Consider the following 23,146-nt stretch of genomic DNA (forward strand, 5'->3'; position numbering starts at 1 on the left):
TGTGACTAGTTTCTCTTTGAGAGTGTTGAAAGCAACGTCACACTCAGGAGACCAGACATACTTCACATGCTTCTGGAGGAGGTTGGAAAGAGGCTTTGCAATCTTAGAGAAATTCTCAACGAATCTTTTGCAATAGCTTGCAAGCCAAGAAAACTGCGGAGCTGCTTGACATTCTGAGGAGGTTCCCAATTCACAATTGCAGACACCTTCTCGGGGTTAACAGCGATGCCCTTGGCAGAGATGATGTGACCAAGGTAAAGAACTTCATCAAGCCAAAACTCACATTTTGAGAACTTCGCATAGAATTGATACTCTCTGAGCTTGTCGAGCACCAATCGCAAATGTTTGGCATGATCCTACTTATTCTTGGAGAAGACCAAGATATCATCGAGATACACCAGGACGAATTCATTGGTATATGGGTTGAAGATGAAATTCATCATCCGAGAGAATGTTGGAGGAGCATTGACAAGACCGAAAGACATGACAGTATATTCATAAGAACCAAAGCTTGTTCTGAATGCTGTCTTGGGAATATCCTCTTCACGAATGCGAATCTGATGATAACCCATACGAAGGTCAAGCTTGGAGAATACTTTAGCACCTTTGAGTTGCTCGAATAGCTCATTGATGTAGGGAAGTGGATACTTGTTCTTGATTGTCTTCTTGTTCAATGGACGGTAGTCGACACAAAGTCGGTCCGTGCCATCCTTCTTCTGGACAAAAAGAACACCACAACCCCATGGAGAAGAACTCGGCCTGATCAAACCCAGACGCTCTTGTTCATCGAGCTGTTTCTTCAATTCCTTCAGCTCCTTGGGTCCAAGCTTGTATGGACGCATGCAAACGGGTTCAGTGCCGGGCTCAAGATCGATAACGAACTCAACTGGCCGGTGAGGAGGCATACCCGGAAGCTCTTCTGGAAAGACATCTTGGTACTCACAAACGACTGGAATCTGAGAGATGGCATTCAATTCGCCCTTCTCATTGAGAGAAAATAACCGAATGGTTTCATCACGAGCGGCATAAATGATGACATCCTCAGAAGAATGTGTTAAATGAATTTCCCTGGCAGCACAATCAAGTTGAGCCTTGTGCTTAGAAAGCCAGTCCATCCCGAGAATAAGATCAATATCCGAATCACCAAGAACAATAGGAGAAGACAGAAATTTATAGTTCCCCATCTTGATGGAAACATCCGGAACCATCATGCTAGAGCTCAAACGCTTAGCCGGAGAAATAACTTGCATTGCTCTAGATAATTCCTCTGTGTCAAAATTGTGCTTCGATGCAAAAGGGTATGACATGAAAGAATGCGATGCACCAGTATCAAATAATTTTTTTGCAGGAATATCATTAACTGGAAGATTACCCATTATCACATCAGTAGATTCCTCCGCTTGAGCTGCATTCATCATGTTCACCTTAGCAGACTTTGGATTATGCTTGACCACTGCATTGCTGGAAGATCTGACAGGAGGAGGAGGCGGAAGACGCCTTTGGTTGAAGCACTTGTTAGCGTAGTGACCTTTCTGCTGACACTTGTTGCAAGTCACCCCTGAGAGTGGACGGTGATAAGGAGCATTGGACTTTGGAGCTTGATTCTGAGACTTGTTCTGATAGCCAGAGTTGGCAGAGTGGGAAGATCCATGGCCACCTTTGTTCTTCTGCTGGTAAGGCTGACGAAACGGAGGAGGAGGAGGCAACCAGAACTTCTGTTGCTTAGCAGCCACAAGTGAGGAAGAAGAAGACTGAACTGCGTCTCTGACTCTCTTCTTAGAAGCCTCACACTTGAGCTGAGCAGCCTCTTGCTTCAGTGCCATGTTATAGAATTGATCAAACTGAGTAGGATCAACAAGAACGAGAGCTAACTGCAGATCCTCTCTAAGGCCACCTCTGAAGTGATAGATCATGCTCTTTTCATCAGGAACGTCTTGTTTAGCGAAGCGAGCAAGTTTCTGAAACTGGATGTTGAATTGATACACAGACATGTTGCCTTGCTTGAGATTGCGGAACTCCTCACGCTTGCTCTCAACAACACTTTGTGGAATGTGGTGAGCTTTGAAGTCCCGACAGAAGTCAGTCCAAGTGATCACACGACCTCCTCTGGAATCTTTGTATTGTTGATACCAATCAGCAGCTTGGTCCTTGAGCTGAAAAGAAGCGAACTTGACATAGTCCTCAGGCCTGACATTGCTACATTCAAAATGCTTGTTGATGTCCACGAGCCAATCATCGGCATCCGTGGCCTCGGCACAGTAGCTGAAAGACTTGGGCTGATTTGCGAGAAACTGGTTGAGGGTAGCGAAGTGAGGCTGATTGTTGCCTTGACCTTGATTTCCTTGATTGCCTTGCCCTTGGGTGCGTTCTTGCAAGAGTTGCAGAATCATCTGAGCATTGGCGTTGGTGGCTGCCATGATAGCTTGCCATGCCTCCGGAGGTGGAGGTGGTGGCGGAGGGTTCGCCTGACTCCCTTCATTGCGATCCGGATTCTGACGCGTTGGCGGAGCCATCCTGAAGAGGGTGACATCCGTTAGCATCTTAATAGACAAATAGGCAAGTAGAATCAACGGATAGAAATTGCAACATATAGTCTTCACAATAAACATTCGAACGAGGATGAACGAATGAATTCCATAGTAAATCATCACACTTTCGTTAAGTTGAGAAGCCACTTAGAAAAACATATGGAATCAACATTTGACTTCGAAGCAACTCGAATACCACAATTCCAAACAAAAAAAAGTATTGGCTTGCAGAATAAGCCGGAACAAACATATGATAGAGATTTCGTCCGAAGTTTTCGTGGTGGGGCCCACACGGGCTCAATCGTACAGCACCATCATGTACAAGGCAGTGCACATGACATACGAAGCGTCCCCGAGTCGGCATAGCCAAGGACTCTTTAAGAAACTACGAGACCACTGTAAAACCAACCATGGAAAGGCGGACCACTAGACGTCGAACCCCAATCTCATATCATGCGTCTGTCGGAAGGATATCCTAAGAGCTACTTGAATTCCCACTTATAAACTCCCGAAACTTTCTGGTTATGCAATCTGGTGTTGGGGATACAGGGGACACAAAATATATCACCCAAACTAGCAATCCCTAGATCCAGCTGTATCCATCCATCAACACATAACCAAGAAACCTTCGGAAATCGTGTACCTCAACCTTCGAAAAACATCCGTTATACGAGTTATGGCAATACTCCCGAACTCCCGCCCCAGTACTGGGTGGCGTCGAGGTGATCTCACCAACAACTGCATAAAAGAGATTTCGATGTCGGCGAAACTCAGGTATTCCAGAACTGCAACGATAAAATTGTGACGACAACACCTCGGAGCTCAACTCCCCGGGACACTGCCACAACCCCTCAATGTTAGGAGGCACCAAGAACAATGTTCTCGTCACAAAACCATCAGAACGATTCTAAGATACCCGCGTGATCCTAAATTTTTTTAGTGAAATTTGAGGAGAGAAGAGTCAAAACTTCTACGTCAGGAGACCTCACCAGAGCGACGAAGGGACTGAGGAGTAAAAAGAATCCTACTCTCCGATATATATAATCCTAAAACTCAAAACATTTTTGTTCTAGACTCAACAACGCCAGCGATTCGATCAAGCAGGGGGCTCCTAAGTCGGGGATGGCTCTGATTACCAACTTGTAACGCCCATGATGCAGCTATATATCCCACGTGTCGAGGCACGACTTAGAGGCATAACCGCATTGTGGTTTTGTCGCAAGAAGGGTCATCTTCACACAATCCCATGTAATGAACAAGAATGGGATAAAGAGTTGGCTTACAATCGCCACTTCACACAATACATAAATATAAATCATACATCATCCAAATACACACATAGACCGACTACGGTCAAGATCCAAATGAAAATAAGATAACCCCAAATGCTAGATCCCCGATCGTCCCAACTGGGCTCCACTACTGATCATCTGGAAAAGAAACATAGTAACGACCATGTTCCTCATCGAACTCCCACTTGAGGTCGATCCCATCATCTGCACTGGCATCGTCGGCACCTGCAACTGTTTTGGTAGAATCTGTGAGTCATGAGGACTCAACAATCTCACACCCGCGAGATCAAGACTATTTAAGCTTATAGGAAAGGATGGTGTAACGAGGTGAAACTGCAGCAGGCACTAAGCAGATATGGTGGCTAACATACGCAAATGAGAGCGAGAAGTGAAGCAACGGAACGGTTGTCATCTACAAATGACCAAGAAGTGATCCTGAACTCCTACTTACGGTCATTCATAACTCAAACCGTGTTCACTTCCCGGACTCCGCCGAGAAGAGACCATCACGGCTACACACGCAGTTGATGTTTTTTTAATTGGGTCAAGTGACAAGTTCTCTACAACCGGACATTAACAAATTCCCATCTGCCTCATAACCGCGGGCACGGCTTTCGAAAGATAATACCCTGCAGGGGTGTCCCAATTTAGCCCATCATAAGCTCTCACGGTCAACGAAGGATAAACCTTCTCCCGGAAAGACCCGATCAATCTTGGAATCCCGGTTTACAAGACATTTCGACAATGGTAAAACAAGACCAGCAAAGCCGCCCGATGTGCCGACAAATCCCGATAGGAGCTGCACATATCTCGTTCTCAGGGCACACCGGATGAGACTAGCTACGAGTAAAACCAGTCCTCAAGTTTCCCCAAGGTGGCCCCGCAGGCAGCTCGGTTCGAACCAACACTCGAAGGAGCACTGGCCCGTGGGGGTCTAAAATAAGATGACTCTCGGGCTCGCGAAAACCCAAGGGAAGTGTAGGTGGTAGGTGGTCAAATGGTAAAACCAAGGTTGGGCCTTGCTGGAGGAGTTTTATTCAAGGCGAACTGTCAAGGGGGTCCCATAAATCACCCAACCGCGTAAGGAACGCAAAATCAAGGAACATAACACCGGTATGACGGAAACTAGGGCGGCAAGAGTGGAACAAAACACCAGGCATAAGGCCGAGCCTTCCACCCTTTACCAAATATATAGATGCCTTAATATAATAAGAGATATTGTGATATCCCAACATATCCATGTTCCAACATGGAACAAACTTCAACTTCACCTGCAACTAACAACGCTATAAGAAGGGCTGAGCAAAAGCGATAACTTAGCCAAACAACGGTTTGCGAGGAAAGGATGGTTAGGGGCTGACATGGCAATATGGGAGGCATGATATAGCAAGTGGTAGGTAGCGCAGCATGGCAATAGAACGAATAACTAGCAAAGCAAAGATAGAAGTAATTTCGAGGGTATGGTCATCTTGCCTGCAAGGTTCTCAGAGTTGTCGAAAGCTTGATCCTCGTAAGCGTACTCAACAGGTTCCTCATTCACGAACTCGTCTCCCGGCTCTACCCAAACAAGAACACAAGCAAACGGAATGACAATCAACCACGAGAAGTGCACAAGCAACATGATGCAAAACATGAATGATATGCAAGATATGATATGCGATGCATATGCGTGCTCCGGAAGGAAAATACTGAACAAGGCAGTAACTTGGCAAACCAAGCATGCCACTGGAAAGATGAGATGATTTCAGTCGAAATCGATATAAAGATCACCGGAAACGGATGCACGATTTGCAAATGGCAAGCAAAACAAGAATGACACGAATCTGCGATTAACAGCATGATAGCACTTAGAATGCAACAAGTAACAATGCTACAGCACCCCAACATAGCAACAAAGCATATGACAGTAATCTACAGGAGATGCTTCATAAAAGATGAACACTGAGCTACGGCTAGATCACAACATAACAGGTTCAAACAAGCATGGCAAAAGTGCAAAAGATAACAGGTTCACAGACTTTTTGAAATTACTGGACATGACTGAAACAGCATCAGGTAGCAATGTTCAGAGCACGAAATCAACATGCTACATGAACTTAACATAGCAAAACAAGGCATGGCAGTATTCTACTAAATGCATATGACAAAAGTCCCTTACTGACCATAAGCCAAAAAGGACCAAAAGATATGATGGCAACCATGTAAACATAGCAAGTTTCGTTAAAAGGTTTCAGACTTAGCATAAAAAAGAGCATGGCAGAAACAATAATATGAAGGCATCTTGGCGAGCTTGATGCACTCACCACAAGGCAATGCATGACAAAACAAGCATACCTACAGCAAGATGGCATGTTTATGAAGCTATCCATGGCAAGAGAAAATACATAGCATGAATGAAACAACTACAACAAGCTTGGCAAAATTGAATAACATGTAAACAATCTGCCAGAAATATTTTATATTAAAAGTAGAGCAAGATTGTGTCATTTTATGGCACTCCATAATTGCAAAAAAGGGCACGAATGGATCAATTACAACAATATATACAAAACATCCTTACTGAACATCCCCAAAATATTCATGGATCTCTCTGTAGCATCAAGTTTACATGGCAACAAAATAACAGCAGACAAAGACTTCGAGAAATTACCAAGTCCCTGAAAACAGAAACATTACGGAGCCTAGTTTGCATGCTTGTGCTAGTCACCACAAAGATCACAAAAATACACGGCATACACCCCTGGAAAGATGGCATGGCATACAACAAAACACATGTAGAGCTCATGCCCATAAGAGGGACAGATTAAATGATACAAAAATAACAAATCTCCAAGTTCTGCTAAGTAACAGCAGACAACAGCAACTAGCACTCTTGCACCAGAGATTTGGGCACCAAGATGGACTTTAATGAACATAGTGCAATTGAACAAAATGTAGAGCATCATGAGACGAACAATTCGATATATTACAAGCACGAAACGGAGCTATATGCAGAGAGTTATGATGCGTTGAACATAGCAATATACTGCAAAATGCATAGGACTTGGATATATTTCGGGGAATCTCGGGGTCAACCTTCGGGTTTGACCAGATAGGGATCTGGCCGAGGGAGCTCGCCGGAGCGGCCAGAGGTTCGAGGTCGCCGGCGTCCGGCGTGGAGGAGAGAGACGGCGGGGCGGCGAGGTGGAGGAAGGAGGCGGCGACGGAGGGCGATGGCGGCAACGGGCGGTACCGGCGGGCACCGGGGCGGCGGCGAGTGACGGGGGCCGGCGGAGCTCGGTGAGGCGACGGCGGCGGGGCACGGCGAGGTGACGGCGGCAGCGCGGGAGAGGAAGGCGGCGGTGCGCGGAGGCGGAGCGGCGGGGTGGCGCGCGCGGCGTACGGGCCGGGAGGGCCCGCGGCAGGCCTGGCGGGCCGGTGCGGTGGAGGCGGCCGGGGCGCTGACATGGCGGCCTCCGGTTCGCCGGGCGCGGCAGCGGGGAGGTGTCCGGCAGGGACCGGACACGTCCGGCGGCGGAGAGGGAGCGGGGCTAGGGTTGGACTGAGAATGTTTTCGGGAGGGGATGCAAATATATAGCTAGAGGGAGCTAGGTGAGTCCAAATGAGGTGCGGTTTTCACCCACACGATCATGATCGAACGACCTAGAGTATGGAAGAGAGTTTGGTGGGTTTTGGGCTGTTTAGAGAGGGGGTTTTGCTGCAACACACAGACGGACATCGCGGTTACCCGGTTAACCGTTGGAGTACCAAACAATCTCCAAATGGAACGAAACTTGACCGGTGGTCTCCCGGTAGTATACCAAGGCCACTTGACAAGCCTCGGTCCATTCCGAGAACGTTTGACACCCGCTCGCGAAAGAAAACAAGAGGGGTGCGCCGGAGGAGGTGGGAGTGCCGGATTGCAAAACGAACAACAGGGAAAATGCTCGGATGCCTGAGACGAACACGTATGCAAATGCAATGCACATGAAGACATGATATGATATGCATGACATGAACAAAATACAGAACGAAAGACAAAACCCGACCACTGAGGGAATATCATAACACATAGCCGAAAATGCCAAGAGTTGGAGTTACAAATATGGAAAGTTACATCCGGGGTGTTACAAAAATTGCCCAATGCCAGCAGAGCGCGCCACCCTTGAGCCCAAGGGTTCCAACACCATCAACTACATTGGAACCAAGGCTCGGGAGGCACCTCCGTGGTGGCATGCAGATCTTCGTCAAGATCATAAGCACACAAGATCAGATGAGGACCAGAAGACGACGATCCTCGGCAAGATCCTTGCCAAGGAAGTTCACGAGACCCCCGGCAAGATCCTTGCCGGGGACAACCGCATCGCCGCGGCAAGACCCTTGCCGAGGCCTCGGCAGGGCCCTTGCCGAGGACACCCACGGGGCCACAGCCAGACCCACATCTGCCAAGACTCCACCTCCGTTCCCATATAGCTGCCAGCCCAACTAGCTCGGCAGGCACCTACGTGGCAACGTGCGGCCTCCAGGCCAACTCAGCAAGCACCTGCGTGGTGGCATGCAGATCTTCGTGAAGACCCTACCACCACGCCATCTCAGCAGCCAGCCAGCCTACGTGGCGTTGCATGCCTTGTTGGCCTGGACGCGTGTTGCAGCGAGGCGGAGCGGCGACGGACGGGACGGGCCTCGTTGCCATCACCAATAAAGCAACAGGACACCTAAGGAGTGCATTTAATGCATCTTGTCCCATAATGATAGGCGATAAGCTTGTACACTGTATACCTTTCCACCTCCTGTGTGCCACTGTGGCAACCCCTTTCGTCTATAAAAGGAGGCCCGAGGCATACTGGAGAGGGATTCGGATCTTTTGGACTACGCACACACCACAGCTAGTTCGAGAGCTCAAGAACACTCAAATATACACCAAAGCAGGACTAGGGTATTACGCATCCTCACGGCCCGAACCTGGGTAAACGATCCTTGTGCTGACTGCCAGACCCGCTCTTTGCACAACCCCGCGCCCGCCAACCGTAGAAGGGATCCTAGTGATCCCATAGGTGTCGTTTCCACCGACAATAGAGATTAAGCAACCGTTCTCACCGCGAAGCGAGACAGCCTTGGACCACCGCCCGCCTCGCTCCCACTGGTCTGTATTAATGGCACGGCTAAGCAGCCGCACCCCCCATCCTTGCCACACACACAATCCTCTCTCTCTCTCTGCCCGCATCCTCGACGCCGCTCTGAGTCCTCAAAGCCGTCAGTGTATGAGGATGCCGCCGAAGCGCCCCATCGGAGGGAGTGGCGATGCCGGGGCTGCTGAAGCACTGGAGCACGGCGTGAATATGGAGATAGAGGTTTCTGTCGCCGCCAACGAGGTCGAGAACGAGGCTGCCAACAAGCGGAGGCGGGTCGAGAAAGAACCGCAAGCGACTCCACCAGGCCTAGACTTCATCAACAACCTCCCCGATGATATGTTGAGAGTCATCATATCCCTCCTCCCAATCAAATATCGGGCGAGGACACCCGCCCTTTCCCGACGATGGCGCGCCCTATGGCTCCTCACCCCTCTGGACCTCCTCGACGCCCACGAGCTCTGCCATGGCTATCGCCAAAGCTTGGATGCGTTCTCCAAGATCCTCGACAGTCACCATGGCCCAATCAAAGGCCTTATCACGGGCAAGTTCCGTTCCAATGGCAAGGACCGAGCCAAGCTTGACGAGTGGTTCCGACCCCCGCCATAGATTAGCTCGAGAAGCTCAGTTTTAATGATGGGCATATACGCTTGCTGCCAACGTTCGCGCTCCGCTTCGTGCCCATGCTGCGCCTCGCCAAGTTCATGAACTACCATACCCCCCCACTTAATGACACGCCCGCTCTTTTTCTACCACGACTGAAGCACCTCGAGCTCGTCGCCGTCTGCATCCCAAAGGATGACATGGAGCGCCTGCTCCGCGGCTATACTGCACTCGAGTTCCTTCGTCTTCAGGCGATGAATTGGTCGAGTACCTTCCACATCACCTCCAGGACTCTCCGGACTATTTATGTGTGTTGCTGGTGCTGCAATGAGGGATCACAAAAGTTAGACCACAATATGGTCATTGAGGACACACCTTCACTTGAGAGATTAGTTGTAGTTGATCAACAAGGTCCAACAAGAATCAATGTCATTTCTGCGCCGAAATTGACAGTGGTGGGTTACTCGTCTGTCAAATACTACTACTTTCAGGTACAACAGTCGCCTTATACCTCTCCTTCTTGATATCAACATTATTTCTAGTTTTGAAGATGTATGCCCGTCTGTCATCCAGCAAAGCTTCACCCAGATTCTGGGCACAGTGAAGGTCTTGGCACTAGAATCTGTCGGCCCCAACCTGGACCAAGTTGTCAGTTGCCTGAGATGCTTTCCATGCCTGAGAAGCTATATATCAAGGTGATGTTCCTTTCCTGTTAAATGTTAACCATAAGGGAGTTTAATTTTTTGCACCTTTTCCCAAGTTTACAATGACAATGTACTACGATTTCTGAAAGAATTTTGGAGGATTTTAGGACATACACCCCCACCCCATATTGGTTGCTTGATTCATATGGTTACAATCCATAAGCATTTCTCCTTTGGATTCATCTGTACTAGTTTTCTTAGGGAATTTTTCATCCAATCCAACCTCTTGTGAAGAAGGCTACATGTTTCTAGATTGTAATCAAATGCCCATGTTAATCATGTTAGATCGAAGATGGCACGTTGGTGCATTTTACAGATCCTGCAAACCAAATGGGCGTGTATCAGTGTTCAAAACTTCATGTAGGCACTAACACATTCTCATCTTTTGCAGATAATAATAGGCCCGGAGGTGGATAATGTTTATAACGACAATCACATCGAATGCCTGGATCTGCATCTCTCAAATATTACTTTGAACTCCTACCAAGGGACCTTACCGGAGATTACACTCGCCAGGTTCTTTCTTACTAGAGCAAGGGTGCTGAGGGTACTGAGGTTGAACACGCATTTAATTAGGAAAGATGAATGGTATGATTATCAGAGCCGACAGGTACTGCGGAATGGAAGAGCCTCCCAAAAAGCTAAACTTCGTATTGGAAGACCATATGCCGGAGCAATTGGAAGTCATTGTGCCAAACCAAAACATGACTTGTTAGCGGATGATCCCTTTGCAGAAATGACGATGCTTGCAATGTTTGAATTTGGGTGTTGTAATCTTTGAATTTGAACCTTGCAATATTTATGGCATTTGTTATATTGAACCGTTTCTGTTCTCTTGTCTCACTGCAAACAGTTCATCCGAGTGAACCGCATGTCGTATATCGCACACACCTTGATCTGACTGACCGTTTCTTTTGTGTTGCCTAATCACAAACAGTTCATCCGAGTGAACCGTATGTTGTACATCGCACACACCTTGATCTGGCTGACCATTTCTTTTGTGTTGCCTAATCACAAATAGTTCATCCGAGTCAACCGTATGCTGTACGTCGCACACACCTTCATATGGCTGCCCGTTTCTTTTGTTCCTCCTCATCGCAAATGGTTGATTGAACTGAACCGTGTGCCCTACATCGCACACGCAACTAAAATTTGAACCATGTTTGATGCATCCTACATCGCAAACATTTTGCACCTTTTTTGACGCTTTTTTACACCAACATTTGCGATTATCGCATCGCACACAGTTTCGTCGAAGGGTCTCTGATCGTAGTGTCGCGTTAGTAGCATCCTGCAGTAGTGTTAATAGCAGCCTGAACTGTGTGAAAAATTACTTTGGAATCAACAATATAAGATCTGAATTTATCACAAGCAAAAACAACTACTAAAAATTCTTTTTCAGTAGTAGCATAATTTCTTTGGGCATTATCGAGAGTTTTACTAGCATAATGGATAACATTTAATTTCTTATCAACTCTTTGTCCTAGAACAACACCAACAGTATAATCACTAGCATCACACATAATTTCAATGGGTGGATTCCAATCAGGTGGTTGAACAATAGGTGCAGAAATTAAGGTTTTCTTAAGTATTTCAAATGCTTCTACACAATCATCATAAAAAACAAATGGAACATCTTTTTGCAAAAGATTAGTGAGAGGCCTAGAAATTTTAGAGAAGTCTTCAATAAATCTCCTATAGAAACCAGCATGACCAAGGAAGCTTCTTGTACCTTTGATATCTTTAGGACACGGCATTTTTTAAATAGCATCAACTTTAGCTTTATCAACTTCAATACCTCGTTCGGAGATATTATGCCCCAAGACAATACCTTCATTAACCATAAAGTGGCACTTCTCCCAATTCAAGACAAGGTTAGTTTCTTCACATCTCTACAAAACTCGGTCAAGGTTGCTTAAGCAATCATCAAAAGAAGTTCTGTAAACGAAAAAATCATCCATAAAAACCTCAACAATCTTTTCACAAAAGTCAAGAATATAGCAGTCATACATCTGTGAAAAGTAGCTGGTGCATTTCATAAACCAAAAGGCATACGTATATAAGCAAAAGTACCAAATGGGCAAGTAAAAGTAGTTTTTTCTTGATCCTCTTGTGACACGGGTATTTGGGAAAAACCAGAATATCCATCTAGAAAGCAGAAATGTGTATGTTTTGATAGTCTTTCTAGAATTTGATCAGTGAAAGGTAGAGGATGATGATCTTTCCTAGTAGCTTTGTTTAATTTTCTAAAATCAATTACCATCCTATAACATGTGATGATTCTTTATGGGATAAGTTCATTTTTATCATTAGGGATAATAGTAATATCTCCCTTCTTAGGGACACATTGAACAAGGCTTACCCATCTACTATCAGCTATGGCATAGATTATACCTGCTTCCAGAAGCTTTAATATTTCATTTCTTACCACTTTGTTCATCTTAGGATTTAATCATCGCTGGTGATCAACAACTGGTTTAGCATCAGGCTCCATATTAATTTTATGCTGACATAGAGTGGGACTAATTCCCATAAGATCATCAAGAGTATAACCAATAGCGGCATGGTGCTTCCTTAGAGTTTTCAATAATATCTTTTCTTCATGCTCTGAAAGGTTAGCACTAATAGTAACAGGATATATCTTCCTTTCATCAAGATAAGCATATTTCAGAGTATCAGGTAATTGTTTAAGATCGAGCACAGGATCACTCTTGGGTGGAAGAGGATCTCCAAGAGTCTCAACAGGCAAATTGTGTTTCAAAACTGGCATTTTTTTTAAAGAATATCTCATATATTTCGTTTCTTTCATTCATAAACAAATCATTTTCATGGTCTAGCAAATATTGTTCTAAAGGATCAGTAGGAGGCACGGCAATAGAAGCAAGACCAATAATTTCATCTTTACTAGGCAATTCTTTGTCACGATGTTGTCTACGGAATCTGGAGAAATTAAACTCATGAGATACATCCCCGAAACTTACACTAACAGTTTCTTTCTCACAATCTATCTTAGCATTAACAGTGTTCAAGAAAGGTCTACCAAATATAATGGGACGAAAATCATCTTGTGGGGAACCCAGAACTAGAAAATCAGTAGGGTATTTAATTTTCCCACACAGGACTTCAACATCTCTAATCCCAAGTGGTGTGACAATATCTCTATTAGCAAGCTTAATAATAACATCAATATCTTCTATTTCAGCAGGTGCAATATCATTCATAATTCCTTTATATAAAGTAAAAGGGATTGCACTCACACTAGCACCCAAATCACATAAACCTTGATAACAATGATCTCCTATTTTAACAGAGACAACAAGCATGCCAACAACATGTCTATGTTTATCTTTTTCATTGGGTTTACCAATTCTAGTAGCTTCATCACAGAAATAAATAACATGCTCATCAATATTTTCACCCAAGAGATCTTTAACCGTAGAAACATTAGGTTCAACTTTAATTTTTTAGAGGGTGTAGGTGTTCTTGTATAACTCTTACAAACTACATCTGAATCTTTAGCATGTTCTTTTATCCTAACAGGAAAATGTGGTTTCACAACATAAGCAGTAGGAATGATTGGATCAACATTATAAGTAATGGTTTCTTCTTTAGCTTTAATGGGTTCTACTACTTTTACTTCAATGGGAGGATGGTATTTAAACCACTTCTCCTTAGGGTGATCAACATGAGTAGCAAAATATTCACAAAAAGAAGCTACTATCTCAGAGTCAAGTCCATATTTAGTGCTAAATTCACAAAAAACATCGGTATCCATAAAAGATTTAACACAATCAAACTCAAGGTTTATACCTGACTCCTTACATTCGTCGAGCTCCCAATATTTAGAGTTGTGTTTAATTATTTCCAAGAGATCCCATTTAAATTCAATAGTCTTGTTCGTAAAATAACCAGTACAAGAAGTATCGAGCATGGATTGATCATTACAAGAAAGCCGAGCATAAAAATTATGTATAATAATTTCTCTTGAGAGCTCATGATTGGGGCATGAATATAACATTGACTTAAGCCTCCCCCAAGCTTGAGCGATACTTTCTCCTTCACGAGGCCAAAAGTTATATATATAATTCCTATCACGATGAACCAGATGCATAGCATAAAACTTCTGATGAAATTCCAATTTCAACCGGTTGTAATGCCAAGCTCCAATATCATCACATAGCCTATACCATGCCAATGCCTTCCCCTTCAAAGATAAACAGAAGACCTTCTTCTTGACAACATCCAGAGGTAAACCTGCAAGCTTAAATAATCCACAAACTTCATCCACATAGATTAGATGCAAATCCGGATGTAATGTTCCATCTCCTGCATAAGGATTAGCTAGCAGTTTCTCTATGATACCCAAAGGAATTTCATAATAAATATTTCCAGTAGGTGCAGTAGGTTGAGGAGCGACTCTTTGCTCTTCTGGTCGGGGTAAAGATAACCTGGACAAGCCCCTCAAAGGATTATTTTACATAGTGACAAGTGACAAAATATTTTAGCACGTAATATAAATGTTTCCTTACCAAAAGCGCTTCACTCCCCGGCAACGGCGCCAGAAAAGAGTCTTGATGACCCACAAGTATAGGGGATCAATCGTAGTCCTTTCGATAAGTAAGAGTGTCGAACCCAATGAGGAGCAGAAGGAAATGACAAGCGGTTTTCAACAAGGTATTTTCTGCAGGCACTGAAATTATCAATAACAGATAACTTTGTGATAAGATAATTGTAACGGGTAACAAGTAACAAGTGTAGCAAAGGTGCAGCAAGGTGGCCCAATCCTTTTTATAGCGAAGGACAAGCCTGGACAAACTCTTATATAAAGCAAAGCGCTCCCGAGGACACATGAGAATTACTGTCAAGTTAGTTTTCATCATGCTCATACGATTCGCGTTCGTTACTTTGATAATTTGATATGTGGGTGGACCGGTGCTTGGGTGCAATCCTTACTTGGACAAGCCTCCCACTTATGATTAACCCCTCTCGCAAGCATCTGCAACTACGAAAGAAGAATTAAGATAAATCTAACCATAGCATGAAACATATGGATCCAAATCATCCCCTTACGAAGCAACGCATAAACTAGGGTTTAAGCTTCTGTCACTCTAGCATCCCATCATCTACTTATTACTTCCCAATGCCTTCCCCTAGGCCCAAATCATGGTGAAGTGTCATGTAGTCGACGTTCACATAACACCACTAGAGGAAAGACAACATACATCTCATCAAAATATCGAACGAATACCAAATTCACATGATTACTTTTTACAAGACTTCTCCCATGTCCTCAGGAACAAACCTAACTATTCACAAAGCATGTTAATGTTCAAGATTAGAGGGTTATTGAATATCATTAGGGATCTGGACATATGATCTTCCACGAAATAAGCCAACTAGCATCAACTACGGAGAGTAATCAACACTACTAGCAACCCACAGGTACCAATCTGAGGTTTTGAGGCAAAGATTGAATACAAAATATGAACTAGGGTTTGAGAGGAGATGATGCTGGTGAAGATGTTGATGAAGATTGACCCTCCCTCGATGAGAGAATCATTGGTGATGAAAATGGCTTTGATTTCCCCCTCCCGGAGGGAAGTTTCCCTGACAAAATAGCTCCGCCGGAGCCCTAGATTGGTTCTGCCCAGGTTCCGCCTCGAGAAGGCGGTGCTTCGTCCCGAAAGTTCTCTTCTTATTTTTCTAGGTCAAAACCCTCCATATAGCAGAAGATGGGCACCGGACGATGGCCAGGGGGCTCACAAGCCCTAGGGGGGGGGGGGGGGGGTAGGGCGCGCCCCCAGTCTTGTGGCCTCCTGGTGGGTCCCCTTCTGTTGTTTCTTTGCCCAATATTTTTTATATATTCCAAAATAATTCCCCGTGTGATGTTTCAGGACATTTGGAGTTGTGCAGAATAGGTATCTCATATTTGCTCCTTTCCGGTCCATAATTAGTTCCAGCTGCCGGCATTCTCCCTCTTCATGTAAATCTTCTAAAATAAGAGAGAAAAAGCATACGTATTGTACATAATGTGAAATAACAGCCCGTCAAGCAATAAATATCAACATAAAAGCATGACGCAAAATGGACGTATCAGCAGGCATCGTAGTTCCACCAGCCCCTGGATGACGAGTACCACTAGCCTCGACAACACCTTCATCATGCCCAGCTTCTGCGCCATCGTCGGCATGTGGATGGATGCAAGCAGCCTTTTGATGTCGTTCCAACTCCTTTCTCTTAAGAAAACCACTCTATTTCTTTCTTACCCTTTCATCCTCCAACTGTAGTTGCAGACCAACATCATCATCTTGAGTAACAGGCTCAGTGCCATCCACACTTTGATACTGAGTAACTGACAAATGCAAACTCCCATCTCCATCACCAAAATTTAGGGAATAAATCCCATCATTAATATCTTTGACAACATCACTAATGTCCTCAGGAGCACGATGGCTATCATTCACTGCATCAATCAAATAACATAAGCACACAAAAATAAAATAAAACAAACAACACTACAGGAACAAATACATAAGATGCATGACAACACACGCAAACAAAAGGAATAACTGATGTGACTCAAAACATTTATGTAAAGAGGAAATAACAGAGTAAGACTAGCAACACTCGCAAGTTCTTCTAGAGGATTTGGTTTATCATAAATAGACAAGATCTTGAAGGGGATATGACTTGTCAGAATCAGGAGGTACTGGCACTCCAACATCTGCAACAACATAATAGTCAGCAAAAAAACTAGTATGCGAAAATACGATCAAGCACTCAGTTCAATCCTATGAACCCTACCAGTGCACAAAAATGACATTACGTCAGTTCATGAACATGACCAGCAAATACTAAATCATACAATAGCACAACTGGCACAACCTAGTTCAAAATGTGCACCATTTCAACATGCTAGCAGTTCTTTTCAAACTGGTAAAAACTATTCAGATGGCACTAGTCAGTTCAAATTGTACATGATGTTCAGTACTACAAGTATAGGTGGAGGTTAAAACGACCTAAAAATACACATACCACACAATCCGGGGCAAAATCAACAACTAGTAATATCCATACAACAACTATATGAATCATAGGACAAAAACCTATTATACACCAGATCTAGCAAAGACCAAGCACCTAACACAAAGAAAACTTAGGCTCAACATAACTAATTACCTGCATACACGTTCTTGTGACTCGATGGCGTACCCATCGAGATCTACAAACCAGTCAACCGCTGATCCAGACCTGCAAATCACACGAGGAAAACTTAGGGTTCTTACAGATTAGAAAGCAAGCACACCGAACAAGCAAAAATCTTACCACCAAGCAGGAAATCCACCACCGAACCAAGATACCCGCGCGCCCCTCGCCGTGAAAAACCACAACACAAGAAATGTCTCCTCGCAAAGACTAACAAGAATGCCGGGAAGGGAAAAGTTAGAAGCTAGCAAAATCAAGAGTCGGTGGGAAGGAGAGGGGACTGGAGGGGAGAGGAAAGGAAACAACAAGCTACACAAAGCTTCTCCTGAAGTTCCAGCCACTAGACGATGCTCATGTGGCGACATTGGAGAAGTAGGTTCCTGTGGCGAAGAGGAGGGGGGAAGGAAAAAGAAACAACTTTCACTACAGACGAGACGGTAGAGGGAAGTGGAGAGGAGGGGAAGTTAAGAGGAGATTGAAAGAAAACCGAACGCCCAAAGCCCACTATCTGAGAGAGAAAATGGCCAAAGCCCACGATCTCAGGGAAGTTACTAAACATAATAATATTAATTAAATATATTAAAAAACAACAACTGAAATAGTACGTAAAAAATAAAGACAATCAGTTCAATCAATACTATCACAAAGGTACAATTAAATAACTTAGATAAATTATTCAAAATTAATTACAAAATTCTTAGAAAAATAATAATAGTAAGTGCACAAAAAATTAAAACTAACACTACACTTTCAGTCACAAGTAACATAACAAACACCCTTACTGCTACTTGTTCTTAACTTTAATAGTCAAACCTCACGCTTGCGCGCACTCGCCTCGCGCTAACACGGCAGTGCGCTTGCTTGATAGGCGCAGTGCGGTTATCCCGTTCCCCTCGAACACCCCCCAGCACCCCTAAGATAAATAGGGGGGTCACAGATGTGACAGACTCGCCTCTCCATGCAGCGCTGCGGCACGCCGCGTCATCGCCTGCTCTGTCTCGTTCCTGGCTCATCCCCGTCCCCGGCTCGGGCTCCGCTAACATGGCAGTGCGCTTGCTTGACAGGCGTAGTGCGGTTATTCTGCCACTCCCCACCCAAACAACCGCACCCACCAACACCCCTAAGATAGATAGTGGGGTCACAGATGTGACGGACTCGCCTCCGCATGCGACGCCACGACATGCCGCTTTGTCCCCTACTCTGGCTCGTTCCTGGCCTAGCCTCGCCGGGGTGGGAGAGGGGGGTCCCGACACCCTCCCTGACCCCCAGCTCGGCCTCGCGCTAATGCAGCAGTGCGCTTGCTTGACACATGTAGTGCGGTTATTTTGTTTTCACTCCTGAACAATCTCACCCCCAACACCCCTAAGATAGATAGTGGGGTCATGTTTGTGATGGACTCGCCTCCGCATGCGACGCTGATAACCCACAAGTATAGGGGATCACAACAGTTTTCGAGGGTAGAGTATTCAACTCAAAGATTCGACACAAGGGGAGCCAAAGAATACTTGTAAGTATTAGCAGTTGAGTTGTCAATTCAACCATACTTGGAGACTAAATATATGCAGTAGCGTGATCAATAGCACAATAGTATGATAGTTTGATAGCAGCAGCAATGATAGTAGCAGTAACAGTAATAGTAGTAGCAGTAGTTTTGTAGCAGTTGTAACAGTAGTAAATTAGCAAGAAAAATATGTGAAAAACTCGTAGGCATTGGATCGGTGATAAAGTTGGATAACATTCATCATATAACAGTCATAACCCCAGGGCGACATAGAACTAGCTCCAATTCATGAATGTAATGTAGGCTTGTATACCGTAAATATTCATATGTGCTTATCGAAAAGAACTTGCATGACATCTTTTGTCCTACCCTCCCTTGGCAGTGGGGTCCATAAAGAAACTTAGGGATATTAAGGCATTCTTTTAATAGAGAACTAGAATAAAGCATTAACACACAATGGATACATGAACTGCTCAAATTACAGTAATCACCGGAATCCCAATTATTGTCAGCTTGGGGTATGCGGATCATAACACATAGCAGGTGTATACAACTTCCAAGATCATATCAAGAGCACAAATATATTTGCAAGAACATAAACGGTCCAGATCTGAAATCATGGCACTCAGGCCCTAGTGACAAGCATTAAGCATAGCAAAGTCATAGCAACATAAATCTCATAACATAGTGGATACTAGGGATCAAGCCCTAAAAAAACTAACTCGATTACATGATGAATCTCATCCAACCCATCACCGTCCAGCAAGCCTACGAAGAAATTACTCACTCCCGGCGGTGAGCATCGTGAAATTGGTGATGGAGGATGGTTGATAATGACGAAGACGAAAGATCCCCCTCTCTGGAGCCTCGAATGGACTCCAGATTTGGCCTCCCGATGAAGAATAAGAGGTGGTGGCGGCTCTATATCGTAAAACACAATGAAACTTCCTGCCTGATTTTTTCTCAGGAAATAGGAATTTATAGTATCCAGATTAGGGTCTGCGGAGCCTCAAGGGGCCCACTACCCACCAGGGAGTGCTAGAGGGGGTGGCGCGCCCTGGTGCCTAGTGGGCAGCAGGCCCCCCCTCCAGTGGGTCTTTGCTCCAATATTTTTATTTTATTCCAAAATAAATCTCCAAAAAGTTTCATCCAATTCCGAGAACTTTCATTTCTGCACAAAAACAACCCCATGGTAGTTCTGCTGAAGACAGCATCAGTCCGGGTTAGTTTCATTCCAATCATGCAAATTAGAGTCCAAAACAAGAGCAAAAGTGTTTGGAAAACTAGATACAACAGAGACGTATCAACTCCCCCAAGCTTAATTCAATTCTTGTCCTCAAGCAATTCAGTTGACAAACTGAAAGTGATAAAGAAAAACTTTTTCTTGTGTCCATATATATGCTTAAATAATACCCAAGTTTTCAGCAAAGATCATGACTAACCACACAAATGATAACTCTTAGAAATTATATTCACTCATATTAATGGCATAATCAACTAGCGAGCAATAATAAAATATCTCAAATGCCAACACTTCGTCAAAACAATCATGATATAATATGACAATAATGGTATCTCACTAGCCCTTTCTGAGACCGCAAAACATAAATGCAGGGCATCTCCATAGTTTAAGCAGTGACTAAACATTGTAATTCATGGTAGAAGAGATCCAGTCATGATGCACACAACATTAACTATACACAATGCATGAGAATGACAATAGTGCTCTTAGGACTGGTGTTTTTTTAGAAGGTGGTGACTCAACAATAAAAGTAAAATAACATAAAAGTAAATAGATAGGCCCTTTGCAGAGGGAAGCAGGGATTTGCAGAGGTGCCAAAGCTCGAAGCTTAAATCAGAGATAAATATAATTTTGGGAGGTATACCTTTCCTATCATTGTTATGACCAAGAGTTATCAATATCTTCCATGCTAAACAAGTTAGAGGCGGTTCCCAAGCAGTAAAAGTAAAGTTTACTTCCCCTCCACCAACAAACACAAGCCATGGCTAGCCAAATCCTCGGGTGCCCTCCATACCAACAACAGTTCGGGGGAATTTGTTTTATTATTATTGCAATTTTGATCGTGGGACTCGGCATCCAGATTACCGGCCCCTCTCGTGCAAAGATGAATGAATAAACACTCATCATGACAATATCCCGCTTAGCATTGAAGATACTAACCGCCCCCTGTCACTCCATGAGTGGTATGGGCACACAAAACAGATGTTCATTTGAATATTTAGAGGTGGCACATGCAAATTTACTTGGAGTGGCAGAGTTATATCGCATATAGGTAGATATAGTGGACTCATCTGGAATAACTTTGGTTTAAGGATTTCGATGCACCAGTAGTATTCCCGCTTAGTACAAGCGAAGGCTAGCAAATAGGTTGAGAAGTGACCAACTAGAGAGCGAAAACGGTCATAATCATGCATTATGAATAATTAACATTGAATACTAGCATGAGTAGGATATAATCACCATGAACATAAATATCGTTGAGGATATGTTGGTTTTGAATCAACTACATGCGTGAACATGTGCCAAGTCAAGCCACTTCAAACATTCAGAGGAGGATACCATATCATCATACTACATCACAATCATTTTAATGCATGTTGACACCCAAGATAAATCATTATCCACTCCTAGCTACATAAGCATGGCATGAGAAACTATAATATCTAATTGTCATCATAAACATGTTTGATCATAATTTGCTGAATCATGGATACTAACTTAAACATATTTACAAAAACAAAAACAAGTTGATTTCATACCGGCTTTTCCTTGCCACAGTCACTTCATCAAATATCATCATTATTGCCTTTCACTTGCACGACCAAATGATATGAAAATAATAATAGTGCAAGAGCGTCGTGGACTAACACTACCTCAGGATGCTGCTAACGCGACACTACGATCAGAGACCCTTTGACGAAACTGTGTGCGATACAATAATCGCAAACGGTGGTGTAAAAACCATCAAAAAAGGTGCAAAACGTTTGCGCTGACGGATGCATCAAACACGGTTCAGATTTTAGTTGCGTGTGCGAAGCAGGGCATACGATTGATCCAGACAAACTATTTGCGATTAGACAGAACAACAGAAACGGGCGGCCATATCAATGTGTGTGCGATATACGGCATACAGTTCGCTCCGATGAACTGTTTGCTATTAGGGAAAGCAACAGAAACGGTCAGCCAGATCAAGGTGTGTGTGATATATGGCATACGGTTCAGTCGAATGAACTGTTTTCGATTAGGGAAGAGAACATAAACGGTTCAACTTAACAAGATGTGTGTGATACGCGGCAAAAAGGCCCGGAGGTTAATTTGAGAACAAGTACACATAGGTTAATTTGACATACATGACTTATAAGTTTCACATAAATCATATCACTTTTTTTGGAAAACATTTAATTGCGTTGAATGTATATAGTGCTCCGTACGATTAGTTGAATTAACCTCGAGATCCATGTTTTGGAAACATGTCGTAAAGTAACGGGATAGACCTTCATTCAAGCCAATCAACATGTGTTCAAAAAACAAAAATTATCAAAAAGTAACGAGATAGACCTTCTTCAAGCTAATCAACATGTGTACAAAAAACAAAAAATGTCAAAAATTACAAAACAAGGACCTCGAGGTTAATTCAACTAATATGATGGAGCACTATATACATTCAACGCAATTAAATGTTTACAGTGACCCATCACATCAGATAGTTTAACATCGAGGCCACTTCCCGTCCGGTCACCCATCTGATGACTACTCAAGCCTCAACACACTTAACTTGGGAGTTCTGTTAGATGATCTATCGGTAGGGAAGCTGGTCCTTGCTGCTCTAGGATCCCTCTTTGCATCCTTTATTGGGCGCCCAGATGACCGACTGTTGTTGCCCAATGGTCAATGCCACGTCCCCCGTGAATGTGCCCGGCATGACCGATGGTGTACTCGAGGTCGAAGCCGACCACTTGGTACTTGTCCTCACGTGGGTGTCCACTACGTGATGCGTGGTGAACTGCCCACCGTTGTCGTCGCCGGCCACTGGGAGCGCCATTGGAGCCACGGGGATCGACATTGGAACCGCTGGATGTCCTCTCTGTATGTGTCGTCGTGGGTGTGCTTATTGTGTCATGTGACGCGAGAGATGAAGATAAATGGCCACAGGAATAAATGGGGGCTGGGCGGCCTGGATTC

Source organism: Aegilops tauschii, chromosome 6 (assembly GCF_002575655.3).
Source record: "Aegilops tauschii subsp. strangulata cultivar AL8/78 chromosome 6, Aet v6.0, whole genome shotgun sequence".
NCBI classification, from domain to species: Eukaryota; Viridiplantae; Streptophyta; class Magnoliopsida; order Poales; family Poaceae; genus Aegilops; species Aegilops tauschii.